Source organism: Zophobas morio, unplaced genomic scaffold, assembly GCF_036711695.1.
Source record: "Zophobas morio isolate AGI-343-1 ecotype UQ-CSIRO unplaced genomic scaffold, CSIRO_AGI_Zmor_V1 ptg000007l, whole genome shotgun sequence".
Lineage (NCBI taxonomy): Eukaryota > Metazoa > Arthropoda > Insecta > Coleoptera > Tenebrionidae > Zophobas > Zophobas morio.
Window position 1 is genome coordinate 10,729,591 of NW_026972112.1, and position 18,865 is coordinate 10,748,455.

General features: G+C 35.0%; 1 protein-coding gene and 1 long non-coding RNA gene across 3 annotated transcripts in view; one reads left to right on the plus strand and one right to left on the minus strand.

Annotated features, from left to right (window-relative positions):
• Nucleotides 1-18,865, plus strand: part of LOC135124509 (nephrin) — a 336,173-nt gene that overhangs the window by 258,255 nt on the left and 59,053 nt on the right. The gene's annotated exons all lie outside the window — the stretch shown is intronic.
• Nucleotides 13,441-18,715, minus strand: LOC135124514 (uncharacterized). The gene is made up of 4 exons (XR_010279802.1): nt 18,409-18,715; nt 14,159-14,375; nt 13,734-13,960; nt 13,441-13,679 (listed from the first exon to the last, which is right to left on the minus strand). It is a non-coding gene; the product is annotated as an uncharacterized LOC135124514 (long non-coding RNA).

The window sequence follows — 18,865 nt, forward strand, 5'->3', positions numbered from 1 at the left end:
TAGGGCGGGGCAAGGGGAATGCCGGAAAAAGCGCACACTTTGAGGCTTAAATTTTTTGCGGCAAAATGAAACGGGAAAGTTTTAAATCTGCTATCATCTACATTCAACGAGTGTATTATATCGTAAAAGATGCAGGTGGCCAGTTACTATTAAATAATGTAAGAAACTCCACAAAAACTTTGAAATATACATGGCTAAAGATATACTTACATGGATTAAACACTGATCTGATAAAAGGCATACAAACATCATTATAAGTCCGTTAACTAATTAACTGTTGTATAAATAATAATGTTCCCCAAATTGTTTCAGCTCATAAAAAAGAGTGATACTTATTGTAATAACTTACTACTGTTCGATATTGAAAACATATTAATAAATACCCAATACACAAAAGCATTATTTTTATAAATTAACTCCAAATAGTGTTAAAATAATCAAATCATATTTTAGTAATGTTTGGAGAGAGTAATAATAAAACATGAATTTTCCAATACCAAATATTTTGGTGAACCTCAAGGATTCGTAGTAGGGTTGAAATTGTTTTTGATTTATATCCATAACATCATAAATTTACTTCAGATTCTTGCACTTTATGCAAACGGTATTAACATTGAATCTGCTGAAAACACCCTAAAAGTGTTTGAATACATATACATAGGTATATATAATTCTTTAGAGCAATTTTTTGAAAAAATTTTAATAACAGATGATTAACTTTTTTGAACTAAACACCCTGTATATTTTTACAGATTTGAGTTACAAGTTGAATTGACATTGACAATATGTGGCAGTTGTGGCCTTTTGGATTAAAGCTCTTTTTAGATTTGCGCATAATTTCAAAACCTGCGTTCCACCTCATACACAGCGTCAAATTTCCCTCGCCCCAGGTCACACCACAACAAAATCAATCTCCAATTTTCTCCATAAAACAAAAACAAAATTCTCCACGCGTTAAATCGCGTTGTAGTTTTTCTTTTGCGTTGATAAATTTCTAACAAACTCGGCACCGAACGAATTGCGATACAGTACAAATTATGAATAATATAGCGAGCCCAGGATTGGATTATGAATGGAAGAGCTAAATGAATTTCAAGTCTAGAATCCAATTACTCTGTTTTGCCGTGTTCCCTTGGTCAGTTAATAGGATGTGGAGTAGGCACAATGATAATTAGTCTCTCAGCTGTGAATCCATTTAGACGACGCTGAAATGGCACTGAAACGAGGCCGATGTGTCCGCATCGACCAATTTCGATACGCAGACGTACAGGTGCCTTGTTATCAGTGAAAACAAAATTAGCTCACTGGGGGCAGAAACGTTCATTCAAAGTCGACTAAATATTATTCACCAAGATTCCCACCGTCGCCGTTGAGTTTCGTTTCAAAAATTCCTGAAAAAATCGTTGCAGCACCACAAACCAGGAACAGCTTGAATCGCTCCCAGATCGATTATCCCGCCCCCTTAAACCTTTACGGTCGCATCATGAAAAGTAAATGAAGCGAGCGGTAAATTTAGTGGCAAGAAAATTCATAAATAACGTTAATTAAATCATATCAAAGGGTTAAAGCACAACATCGCTGCCCTTATTCGCCGTCATACTTTCGACAGGGTTCGCTCGGTCGGTAAATATTTGTTCCTTACCTTCGCTGCAAACTTGGCGAACGGCGGTTGCACAAAACTTAATATTCATTCCTTGAACATAAGAATATTAAACTTGAACAGCCATCAACCTGCATTCTGTGGGGAAGTTTCCGTCCAATCGCAAACTCGACGACCAATCGCGAACTCTCTACAAGTTTTGTTTATGTTTTGGAGAATTTTTCGCCGGGGGACCGACGAGGCAATGTGGTACGGGAGGTTACACATCAGGGGTGGTTTAATGGTAAATTAATTATTAAAAGAATCAATAAATGAACTAAAGGTGGTCCGAACAGGGGTGACCTGAATGAATCACAAATGAGATAGGTAGTCGCTGGAGCGTAACAAAGGTACGCATGTAGATACTTGTAGAATAACAATAATATGGGTAGAGATGCTCGAGGCATAGAAATATAACGCACGAAAACAGTTTTGGAAATGCGCAACTTTATTAAAGGCAACGAATGCAAATTACAGGCAAGGTAAAATATCTTTGGAAATTCGTCAAGAAAAAGAACGTATATTTTAGCACAATCATTTGAAAAAAATAGAACGTCTACTTTCATATTCAGCCATATTTTTCGTATTACACAAACGATTTTAAGCTTGCCTCATACTTAGAAACTACAAAAACCGTGCTAAGAAAACACTACATTTGAATTTAGCTGGTTTGCCTACCCAATGACGTCACATAATCGAATTCAACAAGCAGTATTATGAAGCAATGTTGATTCATCAGAGCCATCTCGCAAAGAAAGTGGAAACTATCTTCAAAATTTTCTTTTAATAACGAGAAAGTGTTACTAGGAAAAAAAATCATACTTAGTATCGACTAGAGACAAAAAGAAAAAAACAGTTCAATGAATAAATTTAGCAAATTTATAAAAATAATAAATAAAAACTTTTTCCTTAAGCATCAGGCTCATTACGCCATCTCTGCCTGGACGTAATAATCCGCTGCTCCATTAGTCCCAGGGACCATTAGCTTTGGTTTTCCTAATAAATTATCAGTGTGGGGGATAAAGCCGTTGGCCTGAAGGGAGTTGTGATTAGTTGTATTCTGTGCACCTTTGATTAGTTAATGGACATAATGTTTATTCGTAGACCGGAAACGGATTACATTGTTACGGCGATTAAATGAGATCATCTAAATAATTATATTTTCCCTTAAATCGGAACAATTTCCAAGAAATGCAGTCGTGAAGTCGAACAAGAACTTATTGAAAGTGAAATTTTCCCCTCTGAGCTTTCAGTTGTGTTTTATTGTTGGCGGGTACGTAAAAGAGAACAAATAAAATCTGACAGATCCGATTTATTGTTAGGTGCTTTGTTAAAAATATGCAAATATTGGCGGAGCGAGTCAATGGTAAAGAGGATTTTTCGGGGATTTACGGAGGCGGTGTCTCAGAGCTGTTAGGAAAGGCGATATTTTTATTATTACTGGTATTGTTCGAAGAATTTGAGTTATTGCAGTGGTAGTTTCTTAAATCATTAGTAAAACTAAAAATAAACCAATAGTTGTCAAATTTTTGAAAACGTCTTTGTGGCTGAAAAATCAATATATTTTTCGTTTCTCTGCGTTCTGGGTGAAAATCGAGACATAAGAAATAAGCGAGAGCACTTTGTGCCCCTCTCGTAAAATAAAGGTTGTTCTTCATTTGACTATTGATCGTTTAATTTTAATTATTCTTTTTAATAAGCTAAAAGCTCGATTAATCGTGTTCTTTTTTCATAGTCGACTACGTTTATCGATTCGGTGGATAATTAAGACACATTTGTATTCGACAAAAAAAACCTAATAGTAACTAAAATTAACTCAATATTCAAATTTCTAATAAAATACACCACTTAATCCAGCAAAACGGACGAATTTTTGTTAGAGTAACTCCTATTGTACCTTCGTTATTAATATTTATCACGAGTTAGTGAAAATATACGTTTGAATTTTCAACCACCGCCTCAAAGCAAACATTTTCGTGTATTTGTAGATGTAAAAGGTCTGTAATGAGGTTTATATAAAATGTTATCCCCCATTTATGAACAAAGTTGAAAATTAGTCTGAAAATGGACGAAAATTTTACCTCAGGTGAAATAAAGATGTCATTCAATTTAGCACTGGCACGTTGTAAATCATGGAATAAATAAAAACAGATTCATTATCCTCAGAAGGCTTGGAAATGATCCGTTTTAGACTAATTTGGCGATGTTTAAATTTTTTATAAAAGTGGAGAGAGCCCCGGGATAATAAAGGATTGTAAAAGCATTTGTTTCAATATTTTTTTGAAACTTTTAGATGAAGCAATATATTGTTACGAAATAAACCCATACGCCGCCCCGGGTACGACGCCTATGACGTTCTCGATCCATCGAGAGAAACGTATAGGTTTAAATAGAGGCCAACTTCGGGAACAACTATTATTCCGTCAATCAAGTCCACGAGAGTACAGCCAAGTTGCGCCGGAATTATTCTGTACATAATCGCTCTGTAATAAGTCGTGTAAATTCGAATTGTTGTTGAGTTTTACCCACGCCGATTTTAATAACCCGTACAAGGTAATATTTAAAAAAAATATGCAATCTTTTATTTATTTAAATCATTCAAAAATTTTAACATGATAAATAATTTCTTTTTTCTATTTCACAAACTTTACACGTTTTACGCAAAAACAGAGTTATCTCCGGTGATCTAGAGAAAATTTCTGTAAACAACGATCCATTTCCAATCCATATATTATTTTTATATATTAAAATAGTGAAGGTGTCAGGATAATTAATTCTATAAATGTTTATTTGTTGGACAACTTTAATTTTTTTCCAGGCGAGTTTTTCTAGATTATTTGAAAAAATAGCTTCAAAATAGGCTTATCCTTATGAAATAATTCCAAATAAGGATATTCTTCTAATAAGTCTAAGATCATTCTATTTTTCACATAAAAATGGTGGAGGTGCCGAACTACATCAAATAATATATTTTTAAATTACACAATATATGCGTTCCTTGAAATATGACAACCAAGTAATACAAGAAAGAATACATTTAACCAAAATAAGGGACCTCCGATTAGAAACTAAATAGATACAAATTTTCAACAAAAGCAATAGATTCGTTTGACCAACCTTAAGTATTTGCATGAAATTGTTACAGGCGTAGGGGCAATAAATGAATTAAAAATATTTAGTGTAAGGATTGTTAGAAAATTTAATGAAGTAATTACTTCAGAAAAAAACTCGTTTTTGTAAAATTGTGCTTTAAACTTTTAATACAGTAATTACATAAGTAAACTAAGAAAGTATTGTAATAGAGTCCCTCCGACGGTGGCTACTTTCATGTTTTCTCGACGTTTCATATCCCTTAGAGAACGAAAAAAGAGGTCTTCCATTTCCATGTGTATGTCGTCTAGCTGTCTAGTCGATTTTTATTAGTGAAATAATTTTCGAAACTACTGAACTGACTGTTGACAAATTTTGCATGTAATATGTTAGGAATATCATGCAGACTAACCAAAATTTACTTTTTTTAATAAACACCAAACTTTCGCAAAAAAATCCAAATTATATAATAAACTTTATATTAGAATAAGCGGCATGGAAATCATCGTCCCCGACATTTCTCGCGCTCAAGCAGTTTATGAGAGAGGGCTTTTTTTGAACTGTGACTATCATTATCAATATTTCTTTAATGTTACAGGTTATCAGAAAAAAAAGTACCATCATAATTCACAACTTACTTAACTCAAAATACAGTGTACAAAGAGTAGTGGTCAAAACTGTACAACGCATAATGAAAGAATATGAACAAATTCGTAACACTGACAATGTCGTCAAATTATTTCTTTTAATAAAAATTTCAATAAACAATGTTATGAATATTTTCTAAGATTTTTAAACAATTTTTCCACATCGTAATACATTTCAGAAGACATGAGAACTTTTTTAGATATCTCAACATCTAAAACAAAATAACACGATAAGCACCGGTTTGAATCAAGATAAGGAAAAATTCGCTTTAGTTTTTGCATAAAAACGGGTTTTCTTCGTTATTTGAAGAAATACTGAAAAGTCTAACACAGATTCCAGGCCCTGATAATGATTCCAATAAGAACGACCCCTTTTCGGAATAATTTCAAGAATTTTTGTAAAAGTTGTGGGGACGTGGTGACAATAAATAAAATTTAAAACATCTGTTTCAAGAAGTTTAGAAACCTCTATATACATAATATATTTCAAAAGAAACCAGGCATTTCTTTTTTAATTTTCCACAAACAGATGGTGGAGGCGCCGGGATAATAACCAACTATGTATAGTTATTTTCTTCTCTGGGAATCTTACACATTAACTGCATACTTTAGAAGAAATTATAATTATAAAATAGTACAGAAAGGTATATATATATATTAACTAATACCAGTTAATTTTTTTTTATTCTAATCTACTTTTCGTTGCCCACCACGTCAACAAATTACGTAGGTCGTCTCTTAGACTTGGTGTATTTTTTTCATTGACAAGAAATTCTTAGGTGACTAGATAAAAAATTAGAAACATCACCCCATATATCTATATTTGAAAATAGATTACCTATTTTTTTATGTTTTGACATTTGAAGGAACTGGTAGAAGAAGCACAGATTTTAAACAACCCAAATATGCCACTTTTTGGACAAGTTTTGGTAACTTTAGTTTTTTCTAGAGAAAAATGGCTTTTCTCAGTTGTTCAAAGAGATACGACAAAGTTTAGTCAAATTGATAATTTTAAAATATATCTGAAATTTTTTAAAAATTTCTACACACACTATAAAAAGTTTGAAAAATATATGTACAAAATATTTATTAAACAAATTTATATGAAATTTTGGTATGAAATAACTTAGAAAAAATACCTTTACACTTAAACAAAAGGACGAAATAAACAAATTTAAATCAACTGAAACATCTGAGCAACTCCAGTTTTCTTTACAATAATGAAGTTTTTCTCAGTTATTCAAAACAATCTGGCAAAACAAAGTACAAATTTGTGATTCTGAGAGCATTTAAGAACGACCCCATTTCAGACTGTTTGACAAACTCCAATTTTTACATTAAAATGGTGGAGGCGCCGGGATAACAACTGTTTGTGTACTCATAAAATCTATTTCGAAGATTATTAAGCAACTTTTATGTGAAATAACAACAGTATACATTACTATCTGAACAGTTCTTGTTGTAACAAATATTTTGAATCAAAATTCTTCTAAATATACTGGAAGTGAAACATTTAAAAATGTAATTAAAATAAATTTGTCATATTTCATGTATTTGTGTCTGTACTCGAAAAAAAAAGTAGAATTACCTCATACGCCAAAAATGAACTTCCTTTTGTCCATATCTGACACCATGACTGATTGAGTCTCGTTTTTGGTGAAATTTTTAGTGGAAAGCTTCATGTAATAGTTCATTTATTCATGTGGTACACATCTCCAAGCTGCCGGTGTACAACCCGATGAAACGAAAACTGGTACAAGGTAGAATGACCCGAAATTTATGTCCTAAATATTTAATAACGAGGCTTTTAGCAACATAATTATGTTCGCTTTTGTAGCAATTATTCCATTTACTACAGATTTAGAATCAGGGTCCCGCGCTCGTTATTATCAGTCCACACTTTCGTTTGCGATTTTTCACCGCCGACCGCTACACCCAGTAATTGTTAATAAATTGCCCCGAAAGCGTTATTTTGCCCGTAATCGTCTTACGCAACGAAGAACCTTTTCCTCTCGCCGACGCTTCACACCGCAGCCGCGTTTAATTTTCTTCCAACGACGTTGTGACGAAACACCGCCCCAATTTAAACACCCGACCGTGTATTTCCGTGTCTGGCAGCGTAATTAGCAAGCGATGTAATGGCGAATAAAACGTCGCTTGACAGTTCTGGTACGATTGAAAGCAATTTAATTGGCTAACGAACCGCCAAGTGCGGTCTGAGCCAGTGCTCTCTCCGACGATGCGTAATGCAACGTGACGTCAGCGGTGCCAAAACTATCCCAATGTCCAGTCACACACACGGCCGTTTTAATCCCCGCTTTATGGCATCATTAACATTTTAATTGCAGCTCGTAAAAATGACAGGAATCGGTGTCGGTTTGCGAATTTCTTGGCGATGCGGTTTGGCAAAAGTTGGAGCGGATTTGATTCAGGAGTTGGCGGAGTCCTGGGGGATAACTTTTATGTTAAGGCCGCTAAAGTAAATTTCGTGTTTAATCTAACTACTTAATTACGAGGTACACATGTGATGTCCGGCGGTACGGGAAAGTTGGCGAGTTTACAGAGGCCGTGTAATGGTTTGCTGTTCCGGTGGAATTTTTCCGGTGATGTTTGCAAATGGCGCTGTTTGTCCGGTCGCGAGATGGCTCATTTTGCTATAAAATCTTGAATTGTGACGCTATCCCATAAATATATTTTTTGTTTCTAGTGCGTGGTGGAATTTTAGAGCTCTAGGGTATCTTCGAGGGTTAAGGTTGCATGAAAATAATTTTCTTTAAATTATAACCTCGGTCTAATATTTACAGAATTATGTACTTCATAAGTTTTTACTTCTCATTTACACATAACACGCAACCTACAAAAACATCAGAAGCTTATTTCAAACTGTATTTATCCTCTTTGTTAACTCTGTCGCTGGTTCCGTTAGCACAAAACTGAAAACCACAAATCCGCTTCAGCAAAGAAACTTTTTTCAGTTTTCAGTGTTTTAAATGTTCCGTGTGTCTGCAGCTTTGTAATGTACATCCGCAAACCGGTGCTTTATTGAATCAGCATCAGTTCAGGATCTTTAATAATAACGATTTGTTGAATGTAAGTCAGTAAATAAGATGAGATGAAATTTTCAGACATATACTTTTATTGTTGCAACTGTTTACTGCTCGACGGGAAAAGAATCTAAGAATTACAGAGTCTGGAGTGCATCTAAAAATAGATGTTCAATCTCTGGCACAATAGAAATTTTTCTCTTAAAAAGTAAGTTCTTGAAAATGGCTTCACAATGTGTTAAATAAAAAAGTCACGCAGCAACTCATAAAAAATGTACATGTAATTTTACTCCCACTTGATAATGAATGATATAATTTCTTAAAAATTTTTAAATGTGCAGATCCAGATAATTTTCTCTCTTAAATACAAACTTAAAAGAAAAACTTCCAACTTTTCTATATAAGTTCAGAAACAATACATGTATTTCGCAAGCCCTGAATAAACAATTTTTTCTCTGAAGTATAAATTGTTTTTGTTGTTCTTTACTGCTGCAAAACAAAAACCTTCCTCTTATAAATTATTCGGCTCTGCTTTCACTTAAAACGCCATAACTTTCCCGTTTACGTCCAGGAAAGATATTTCTAGATATAATAATGCCCACTGGTCTAAAACCTCCTGGCACAGCTTCGCCACAGTTCATTATTAATTAAACTCTTTTCAGTACAGCCCAAAGATTCAGAAACCATTTCATTTTTATGTTAAACTTGATAGATATTTTTTGCGATACCTCCGGAAGAGGCTGGAATCAATATTTCTTGATTTTTTGAGGCATTACGTGGATCTGAATCCGAAAATCTTGATTGGGGTGAAATCCGTCCTTACATATTTTTTTTAATCGATTTAAGATCAGGATTCAGATCGGCTTCCAAAATCGGGATGTAGATCTGATTCAGAATTTAGAGTAATGAAAGTACAGAATTGAAAATAAGCCACTTTGAGTAATCAGTGTTAGACACCATTTTTTCAGTCACTCGTTTATTAAATACCTTCTTATCCACAAAATTACGTTTATTATTAAAAATTAAGACATTTTCATAAGCATCCCACCAGAAATTAATGATTTTTCGGAAAAAGTTTAGTCCGCGTACTTTCGAAACTTGAATAAATATAGTTTTAATTTGAAGTCGTAGAAAACGCATAATATGTAAACTTCTCTAGACACTCGTTTTTTAAACATTCGCTCCTCTTGTGTTTAAATAAACTCCTTCTTATATGATACACTATTTTCTAGTACCGTGTCTAAATTGTCACTTTAAGTTGCCATCTTGACGAAGCTAACTTACGCTTAGTCGCTTTGTTTTAGTCACGGCCTGAAGTTGCTGCTTCGTGCCGACCAAATCAAAACCATTTTGGTAAACTTTGGAGCTGATATTTCCTGCCCTTAAACGACAGAGTCCTTGCAATAATTAGTGCTAACTCTGTATTGTTAAGTAGAAATAATAGTCTAACAAAACCTTTGTGGCATTCATGCACATGGTATGGTAAGAAATTTCAGAGTTTCCATAAGTGTGATTTTAATTTCAAGTCATAGAAAAGGGATAGTATGTCACACGTTTATAAACTTCTCTAGACACTCATTTTTTAAACACTCGTTCTACTCGTCGTTAAATAAACCCGCGGTTAATATACTACTAAACTTAGTTCAGAAAAAGTTATTAGAAACATATCAGCACGATTTATCAAACTACGTCTTAACCAAAATTAACATTTGAAAAATTATGGAAGACACTCGAAACGATTCAGTTCTGTATTTAGCCATTTTATACAAAGCTAACCTTGTTCTTTAATAACTCTTTTAATGAAAGTATTATCAGTACCAGAAATACAAAAATAATTACTAGTTTTTCCAACAATGAATTTATTATCGGATAAAAAAATACCATTTTAAGAATATTAGTTACAGTGGTAACAAAATACGAAAGTTCACGAACTTTATTAAACCGGACCTAACCTGGTCACATATCTGTGACCTTAAACTGTCCATCAGCAGTGTCACCTCGACATTCGATAAAATAACAAAACCAACAACAAATACTTAAAATTCATGCCATAAACACTAATAGTATACAACTTCAAACAAATATTTCTGTGAAAATGCATTGAAGTTACAATGCTCCCCTTTTGTAAAAAACATAAATATGTACGATTCAGGTAATAGAATAGCACACAACAAATTTAATTGCGAAAGGTTAGTTTAATGAATACCGTAAATAATTATGAAATCCTCTACGCTTCATATTGATTCAAACTACACAGCCAAAGGTTAAAAAACTTTCATAAATCCAGCAATTGTACTCTCTGCACACACAAGTACAATTTAGCTTCTTGAAACAACAACAATTCAGAACAGCAAGGACACACCGTCTCACTTAATTGAGTCCTTTGGTCCTCCACCTCACTCCGAGAGACTTGATAGTGGAGTAAACAAAGTTAACAAAACGATTAAAATGTCAGAAATTAAACAGCCCGATTTACGACCAATCTTTTGGTGGTTTTAAACGGACTTTTCTACTTTGTCGTTGTGTAGGTTTTTTCTAAATGTAATATTCTCAGAAATTTGCAGGTTTTGGTTTTTGAGTTTGCAAGTGGCTCCGACTTAAACCGTTTTTGGGCGATTACAGTATACACTTCCACTTCTATTACTTTGCTATTGTTTTTACCATATTACAGTTTTTTTTTACCATATTATCATGTGCTTTACTGCGTTAAGAAAACTAGAAGAACCAAAATATTTTTACTATATTTATTTTGTTCTTTCTTAAAGAATATTCATATCAGGACCAGCAATTTCGAATTGAAAACAAATAACATTTCTGCTTTCGTAATTACCGTCATCCCACACCTTAAGACGCAAAAAACCCCTCGCTTGCCCCCCGTGCCCCAGTCCCCACCCCTACGCACCCCTTATCACTTCAACCCCATTAGTTATGTCAGTGAGTGAGTACACAATTACGTGTAAACATTTTCTTGTCGTTGCGAACCGTCGTTTGCGAATAATTTATTCCTGGAATTACGCATCGTTGTCGCCTCTAATACTATCCCATGTCAGCAATAACTTAGCCCACTGTCTGCCCTCTTATCGCTCTGCAAGAATGGCAACAACGCCAACGCTGCACATATTAGCCATACATCGATGGCCAGATCCGACCAAGCGACGCCGATGCATGGCCGAACCCAGCAAACAATGGACAATTGGCGTCTACCATGACTGCAGATGTATTTGTCAGCTCAACACGATGATTTGTACGGCAACAGTGCAGGCGCTGACGCCGCTACCGCAGGCCGACCGCGACCATGGGGGCGGCTGCGGGGGCGAACCGCAAGGGAGCGGTGCCGGAAATTCCGCGAAATACGAATCCGGGTGGATTTGGAGGGCGGTAGAGAAAGTGCGGCTCGGATTACGTGCGGGGCGGGGGAGCGAAGCGGAAGGGTGGATTAGTTTCAATTTGGCAGAGGAAAGGTGGCGGGTTTGCTGGAAAGAGTGGTAAGACAGCGGGACGCTGGGTGCTTTGTGACGCAAAATGAGGGAGTGTGTTCACGGATGCACATGAAACCAAGCTACAGTGGGACGAAGTCAAAAACATATACCCAAAATTCACAATCAGCCTGAATTGGTTAAAACATTTATAATAAATACGATTTGCTTACAAAAGAAATAAAAACAATTGTAAATTTGTAACATTCAGACTCATTGTTTCTTTGAGAATACTTTCTTGTAGGAAGCGCAAGGAAAAATGTTTGCTTCGTGGTTATAGAGGTATTGTTTTTTCTTGAAAACTGTATAATCTGCTTATATAATATAGGCTTATCAACATCTAAGTACAATAATTATTTAATTAACAATTTGTTTTGGATATAAAAAATTATCTTCTTTTTAAAGCGAAGCTGAATTATCAAAATTCCTGGTATTATTTCCAAATTGTCTTTATCGCGACAGTCTTCTCATTTATTAACCTTATCTGATCTTCATAATTGTTTTAAAAATAGACATAATCAAAACAAATATTTTAAACTCCTGCATAACCTACTTCTGCTGAAGCATCCAGTAACCTTTATTTTTATCAAAACTGATGCATTTTATCACCCGATAAACACTAATTGAAGTCAACTGCCGCAGCTGACCCTCGATATCACAAACACTGTCATCAACAAGCCCGTACGCACTGTTAAATTATTACACACATGCACACTTGCAGAATTTAAATTAGTTTTAAACATGTGCCTTTTCTGTTGAATTAATCAAATAAAAAGTAAAATTGCTGATGCACTTTGAATCACTAAATGATATCCGATAACCTAAATCGAAAATACAGCAAAATTTGCAAATATTTATATATTTAAGCAAATATAGATATAATGCAAAATTAATGTATATTGTCAGAGCAGATAACAAAGTTATTTTAATCAGCTGTTTTTGCAACATCGAAACATGATAAGCAGCAACATTTTAATTCTGTTGTGTGTAGTGGTCTTTTGTCACACACTGGAACATACTAAGTCCAACCATATCCCCAAAGATGGTATTTTTTCCTTGCTATTTTAATACGTACGTAATTTTTGTTTCGTTTTTAGGAAAAGTATCCACGAGAGACCAGTCAAAAAGTGGCAGTTTATACAAGCAAGTCACCTTAGCTTGCCCCAATTTCATCTGCTTTGAAGACAACATGTGTGTAGATTTATGTGAACTCGATGTTCGACCACAACGTAAAGTAACAGAGTTATTAATTGTAGATTATTTTGTGTACGTTATCAATTTTCAGCGACCTGCGGATTAGTGAAAAATGTTTCGTTTTATAAAAACGTAAAATTGAACTGCCCCAATGTTGTGTGTTTCTCTAATGGACGTTGTTTAAATTTGTGTGATATATCAGTTCACCCAAATGGTGCGAATAAATGAGCAATCACAGGTAAACCAGTGATCAATTTCATAAATGCAACAGCGAGTTAATATTTTATGTCAATGTTTTAACGTCTCTGTGATCTACCACTGCATATCAAAATATATTAATAAAAATATTTACAAAATTATTGGCACGGATTTCTCTTCATTTCGAATCGCCTAAACACCTGTTAACAACCATTAATTCTCGTCTCAGCCTCTAGTGGTCAAGGATTCACATTCAAGATGCACACTTAAGCAAAATAATGTTATTTTTGGATTTATACTAACACAATCATATCCACTGTATAGAGAAAATTCAAAATTAATGGGAACATTTATTTTCTATAACACAGCTTGTTATCTTCACTTTTAGTGTCTAAAAATATTGTGTATGTATTATTAGTTCTGAAATTTTAAATTACAAACTCACTGTTATTCTCCTCTCTAACACATCCCCAAGAAAAAATTACATTGTCTTCGTTAAGTAATGATAACAACAAATGATCTTGGGATTTTATTCTTTATGTTGGAAATACTGACAACTAACGACGTTCCCATGTCTTCGGTATCATTAACTTTCCAGTTTACAAGTTCATATACCCAGCGTGCGCCAACTATGCCCAAAATCGTTTCACCCGACGAAGAGTTGAAATATACCTACAATTCATAATAAATTTATCAAAATATTTTACTTCCACCATCAAATGTTAATTATCATTTGCTGTCGATACAAAATTTCGAGCTCGAAAATTTTTATTTTTGCAATGAACTAGGCAAACATGACATTGTATTGTTAAGTTTGCAACTTTCTTTAAAAGCATTCAAAATTATTGTATTCTTGTTTTCGTAACTTACACAGATGTCAATAAGTTCAGGACATCAACTTCAGCAGCTTCACGAATTTCTTCAGATTGTTCCACTTTACGCTTTTTCAAACATTGTTGTTATTTGCTGTTATTTACACAAACTACATTTGTTGTTAAGGAGTTCAAAGACAACTAAATACAATGACTTCTTATCTGCTCAAATGTAGACGTGTTCATGGATCCGCGTGTTTAATTGGTTGCATAAGCTGAAAAACATTAAGTTAAAAATTTGATAATTTAGTCATACAAAAAAAAACAAAAAATTATACTCATATAACAAATACTTTATTTAAGTTGACAATAAACAATTTTTATCCCTATATAAAAAAATCAATTTTATTAAAAAACAACACTACGAAACATGTTTGCAATATTGACTGTTATTTTCCAAACACACTCACACCTTTTACACATTTTCTAAAGTGTTCATTTATGTTACGACAGCAGTGGGAATATTTCTTTTGTGGTTCTTCTCAATTTTTAAGTTCCTGTTTAAATATGTGATTTTTTAAATAGCCAGCTCGTGAAAATCCGGTGGTGTAAGATCATGGGAATCTTAAATTCTACATTCTGTTATCACTGAGGTTATTTTGAAACCAGTTAAGGTGACAACGAATATCAAAAGGTAAAAGTTCACGCCCTGTGGTAATCTTATAAAGATATTATGTAACCTCTTTTTAACAACTTTGTAACATGCGCTTAACAGTATGCCCGTTCTCAGATATAATTTTGGCAAAGCTGTTTGTGAAATTGATATAATTAGCTTTGAGTTGTGTTAGCTCACCAGATTTACTCTTAAACACTGCCATAACTTAAAAAATAATTAAAACGGTAGAAGTCCTCACCGAATAAATTAGTTATAGGTACTGTCGAGAAGTGATTACAGAACGAAATAAATATATATTTTTTGAAGGCTTAGAACTACCTTATCATTGTGGTAAGTATAGAGAGTTAAAAGGTTAAGTTGAATAAATAAATAAATTTTGCTTTGAAAAAGAGCAAAGTTTTTTATGCTAGCTTATCAATCATTTCTCGTATCAAAGCGCACGTTTCAAAATAGCGCTGTTTGCCGTGTCCTTTACCAGACATCGCGTGAAATTTTGTTGTATTTTAATAAACAAGTAAGCGTATTTTCATGTCCCATTAAAATAAAAAGCGTATATCTCATTACACAATATTCCCAAATTATACCCGTTTCCTTTGAAGCTGCGAATCAAGGAAATAACACAGCCTAATAAACGAGAAGACGACATAAATTATTCTCTCAGGCATAGTGCCACATATCAGTAATCTCCTAATAACAGTAATTTACATGTCATATCAATTTAAACGTCGACAGAAGATACTCTGATATTTCCGACGTTCATTTGTGCGCCAGACTATTTATAAACTATTCAATATTTATCTTTAACGAAATTAAAACCGCTATCAAAGATGTATGAATCCACACAACTCTAGTTCTTCTCTAACAAGCCAGCATTAAAACCTCATCGAAAAACTTACACCCTCGTAAAGCTACAATGATATCGAAAATAAAATATGAGCGTCCAGGCGAAGCCTAACTTAGTGTGCGAGCTGTCGTTCCACCCTCCTCTATCGCATGCGAGCAAAAGAGAAAAAACGTTTTCGAATTTTCGCCTTTTAAAAGTATGAACAGTCATTCGAATACGAAAAAACAGGTTTTCCGTTTCTGCCCGCGGTCGGTCTATTAACATTTAAATCCTTCTAATACGTCATGATATAGCATATTAACAATCGCGGTCGCCAGAAATGAGGCACTTTCGACTTAATAATGTTCGTTTTAGCGATTATGCGATCTGTTTGTAGTGGAAATTAATTGCATGTGCGGTAGAAATATTGAATACGCAGCAGCACGACATCAATCAATAGCAAACAGAACATACCATTATACCGAGGATTGCTCGAGAGCGGCAATTAGGGTTATGTTGTAGCAAGGAGCGATTTTTGTAGGAAACGCATATTTTTTGTTTGTTTTTGATTAATGCGTTGAACGTTTCAATTTTGCGGAAGTAATTTTTTACTTGGACAGTGGCTGCACGTGAAGCTGTTCGAGGGGATGAAGCAATTAATTATTTATACGACTGACCCTCCCTGTGGCCACGAATTAAACATTTCAACTTGCCCTCTGCATAACATATGTGATTTACGGCGAAATGCCACAAATAATGCAGCGGTGGCGAAAGTTTCAAAGCTGGGTGTATTAAGAAAATTTATGGATTTTGCGCCGTAAAGTGTTGCATTGTGCTCTTGTCGAACAATAATTCAACACTGTGCTGGTCGGCGTTCGTAATCTCCATGCAGAAACTCAAAAGATGCGCTTATAACACTAGATATTTTCACGTAGTTAAATGTTAGCTTAGCCGGAGGAAAATTTCAAGCATTTTTTTTTCTTGACCAGTGGACACTTTACGTAGTAGAATGAAAATTGAAAATCCAATTATTCTCTTGAAGTTATACTTCAGGATTCTCTAGACGTACTGTTTTAAAATCTAAGGGAAAAAATTACCATAAGAGCCTAGTCAGGTCAAAATAGGTCAAGTCAGGTCAGGTACGGCCGACTTAGGTCAGATCCAGACAGGTTAGGCCAGATGGGAGAAGGTCAGATGCGATTACAACACACAACCTCCCGGTGGACAGAGTTATGCTTGGTTGGGCTGACACAACTCCAACTACTTCCCTCTATGAGGAGCCGATCAGACAGAGAGCGGCAATTCTGCTCTACCCGAAACGAGAGGATTTCTTAATTAGCTTAAGAGGGCTCACGAATTGCACTTACAGTCACTGCTACGATTACACCGAGTGACAAAATTCCTTCTACGACGAGCGGATCGCGCAGAACGCCACAATTCCACTCCACCCGTGACTAGAAGATTGCCCTGAGCGACCCACTTAATTCCGCCCTCGAAGCTGCAGATTACGTGATTACTGACCTGACCTGACCTGACCTGACGTTTATCAATCCCTACATATATGAATAAATTGCTTGTATCGCCTTTATAATATCACATCATAAATTTCAGACGAACTTTACTTTACAAAATGTTGAAATGATTTTATCAATTTTTTGAAAGAGATTTTGTGGCAATTTTTTTAAATTTTTCCAAGAACATACATGGATACGTTAAAAATAGGGCTGAATTAATTAATAATTGTTGGCAAGTGCCACGAAATCTGACCTATTTTTCTTAAAGTTGTGGTCTTGATCCTAACATAGAAACTTAAAACGTATCGTTTTAAAATTGAAGAAAAATAAAAAGTCACTTCCGATCTAGATTCCTTTCATATCCAGCTCGAACTCCTCGACCCAGAAAACAACTAAATATTTTAACTCTGTCATTGTTGACACATTTCAGATTTGAAAGCCGTCACGAGAAACCTTTCGCCGCACGAAATAAATCACGAAATCTCCCAAGAGCAAAACAGTTCGAAAATTTCGCAGTGGAGCCAAAGTTCTACTGCAGAGAGTAGTACGGTTCAACCGGATTCAAAGTAGCGCGTATGTGCCGCTATAAACAAGGGAATATAAGGTTTAATAGCGGGGGCTAATGGGAATGTAATGGGGGAAGAGAGATGTGACATCGTGTCTAAGTATGCCGGAAACTTTACGATGACCTCTGGTCTTTTATAATTCACGAGCAGGAAAAGCTTTAGACAATAGGTTTCCGGAAAGCGCTGAAATATTCAAAATAGTTGTGAGACGCTCGCAACACGTTGCAGCGGAGTGCTCACGGGGGGTTTTATTAGCTTTGATGGGGAATTGCCGACAGACGATGGTAAAGTGCAAGTTTACTGGCGGAAGTGAAAAGCCGCCGATAAATTTTTCAGTTTTCCGCAAATACTAGAGTAAAAGCACCCGATAGTTTTGTGGCAAGCTTAGAATTTTCTTTTTAAACCGTTAAGATATAGTAAGAATAATAATATTTACTTGTACTATAGTTAAACAGCGATTCTACACAAATTGAGGACCCGGGGTGGGCTAGTTAGCATCATGCTTGCCCGCTACACCTTGGGTCGTGGGTTCGATTCCCGCCATGGCTCTGGGTGTAACGTGTATGTCCCGTTCCCCTGTAATTGGGCCTCAGTGCCTGTTGGGGGACGTAATTAATAAAAAAAAAAAAAAAAAAAATTGGTCTTATTGGTCTCTTCAGACAGAACTTTCCTTGCCCCCGGAGTACAATTATCAATTTTTAATATGTTTAAATGTTAAATTTTAATTACTTTTTCCAACAAATCCGTAACTTTACCAACTAAGTGGACATCCGAATATGAAATTCCCCATATTTTGTGGCATTGTTTAATCAGTGTTCGTTACATGTCCGTTACACAGCGTCGTTATTTCCTCCCCCGGACGCAGCTCATCCGGTAACAATAAACAGCAATTTCACCTAGCTGACAACACAAAATCTGCACTTGCAACAAATAAAATAAAATCGAAATCACATTACAGATTGCAGTTGAAGGGAAATTAACGTGTTCCGTTATAAAATGCAGAGCACCAACTTTCCCATTTCCTCCGCGCAACTATTGTAGAGAAAACGATTTTAATTCTGTTGATTCTCGAGCCGTTCGCTCGCATAACGCGATTAAAATTCAATTAAATCGGCGAAAGTAATTCGCGCAAAAATGCGCAGAATGCACTCGAGAGGCGCTGGATACAGATGTCTGCGTCTTTAAC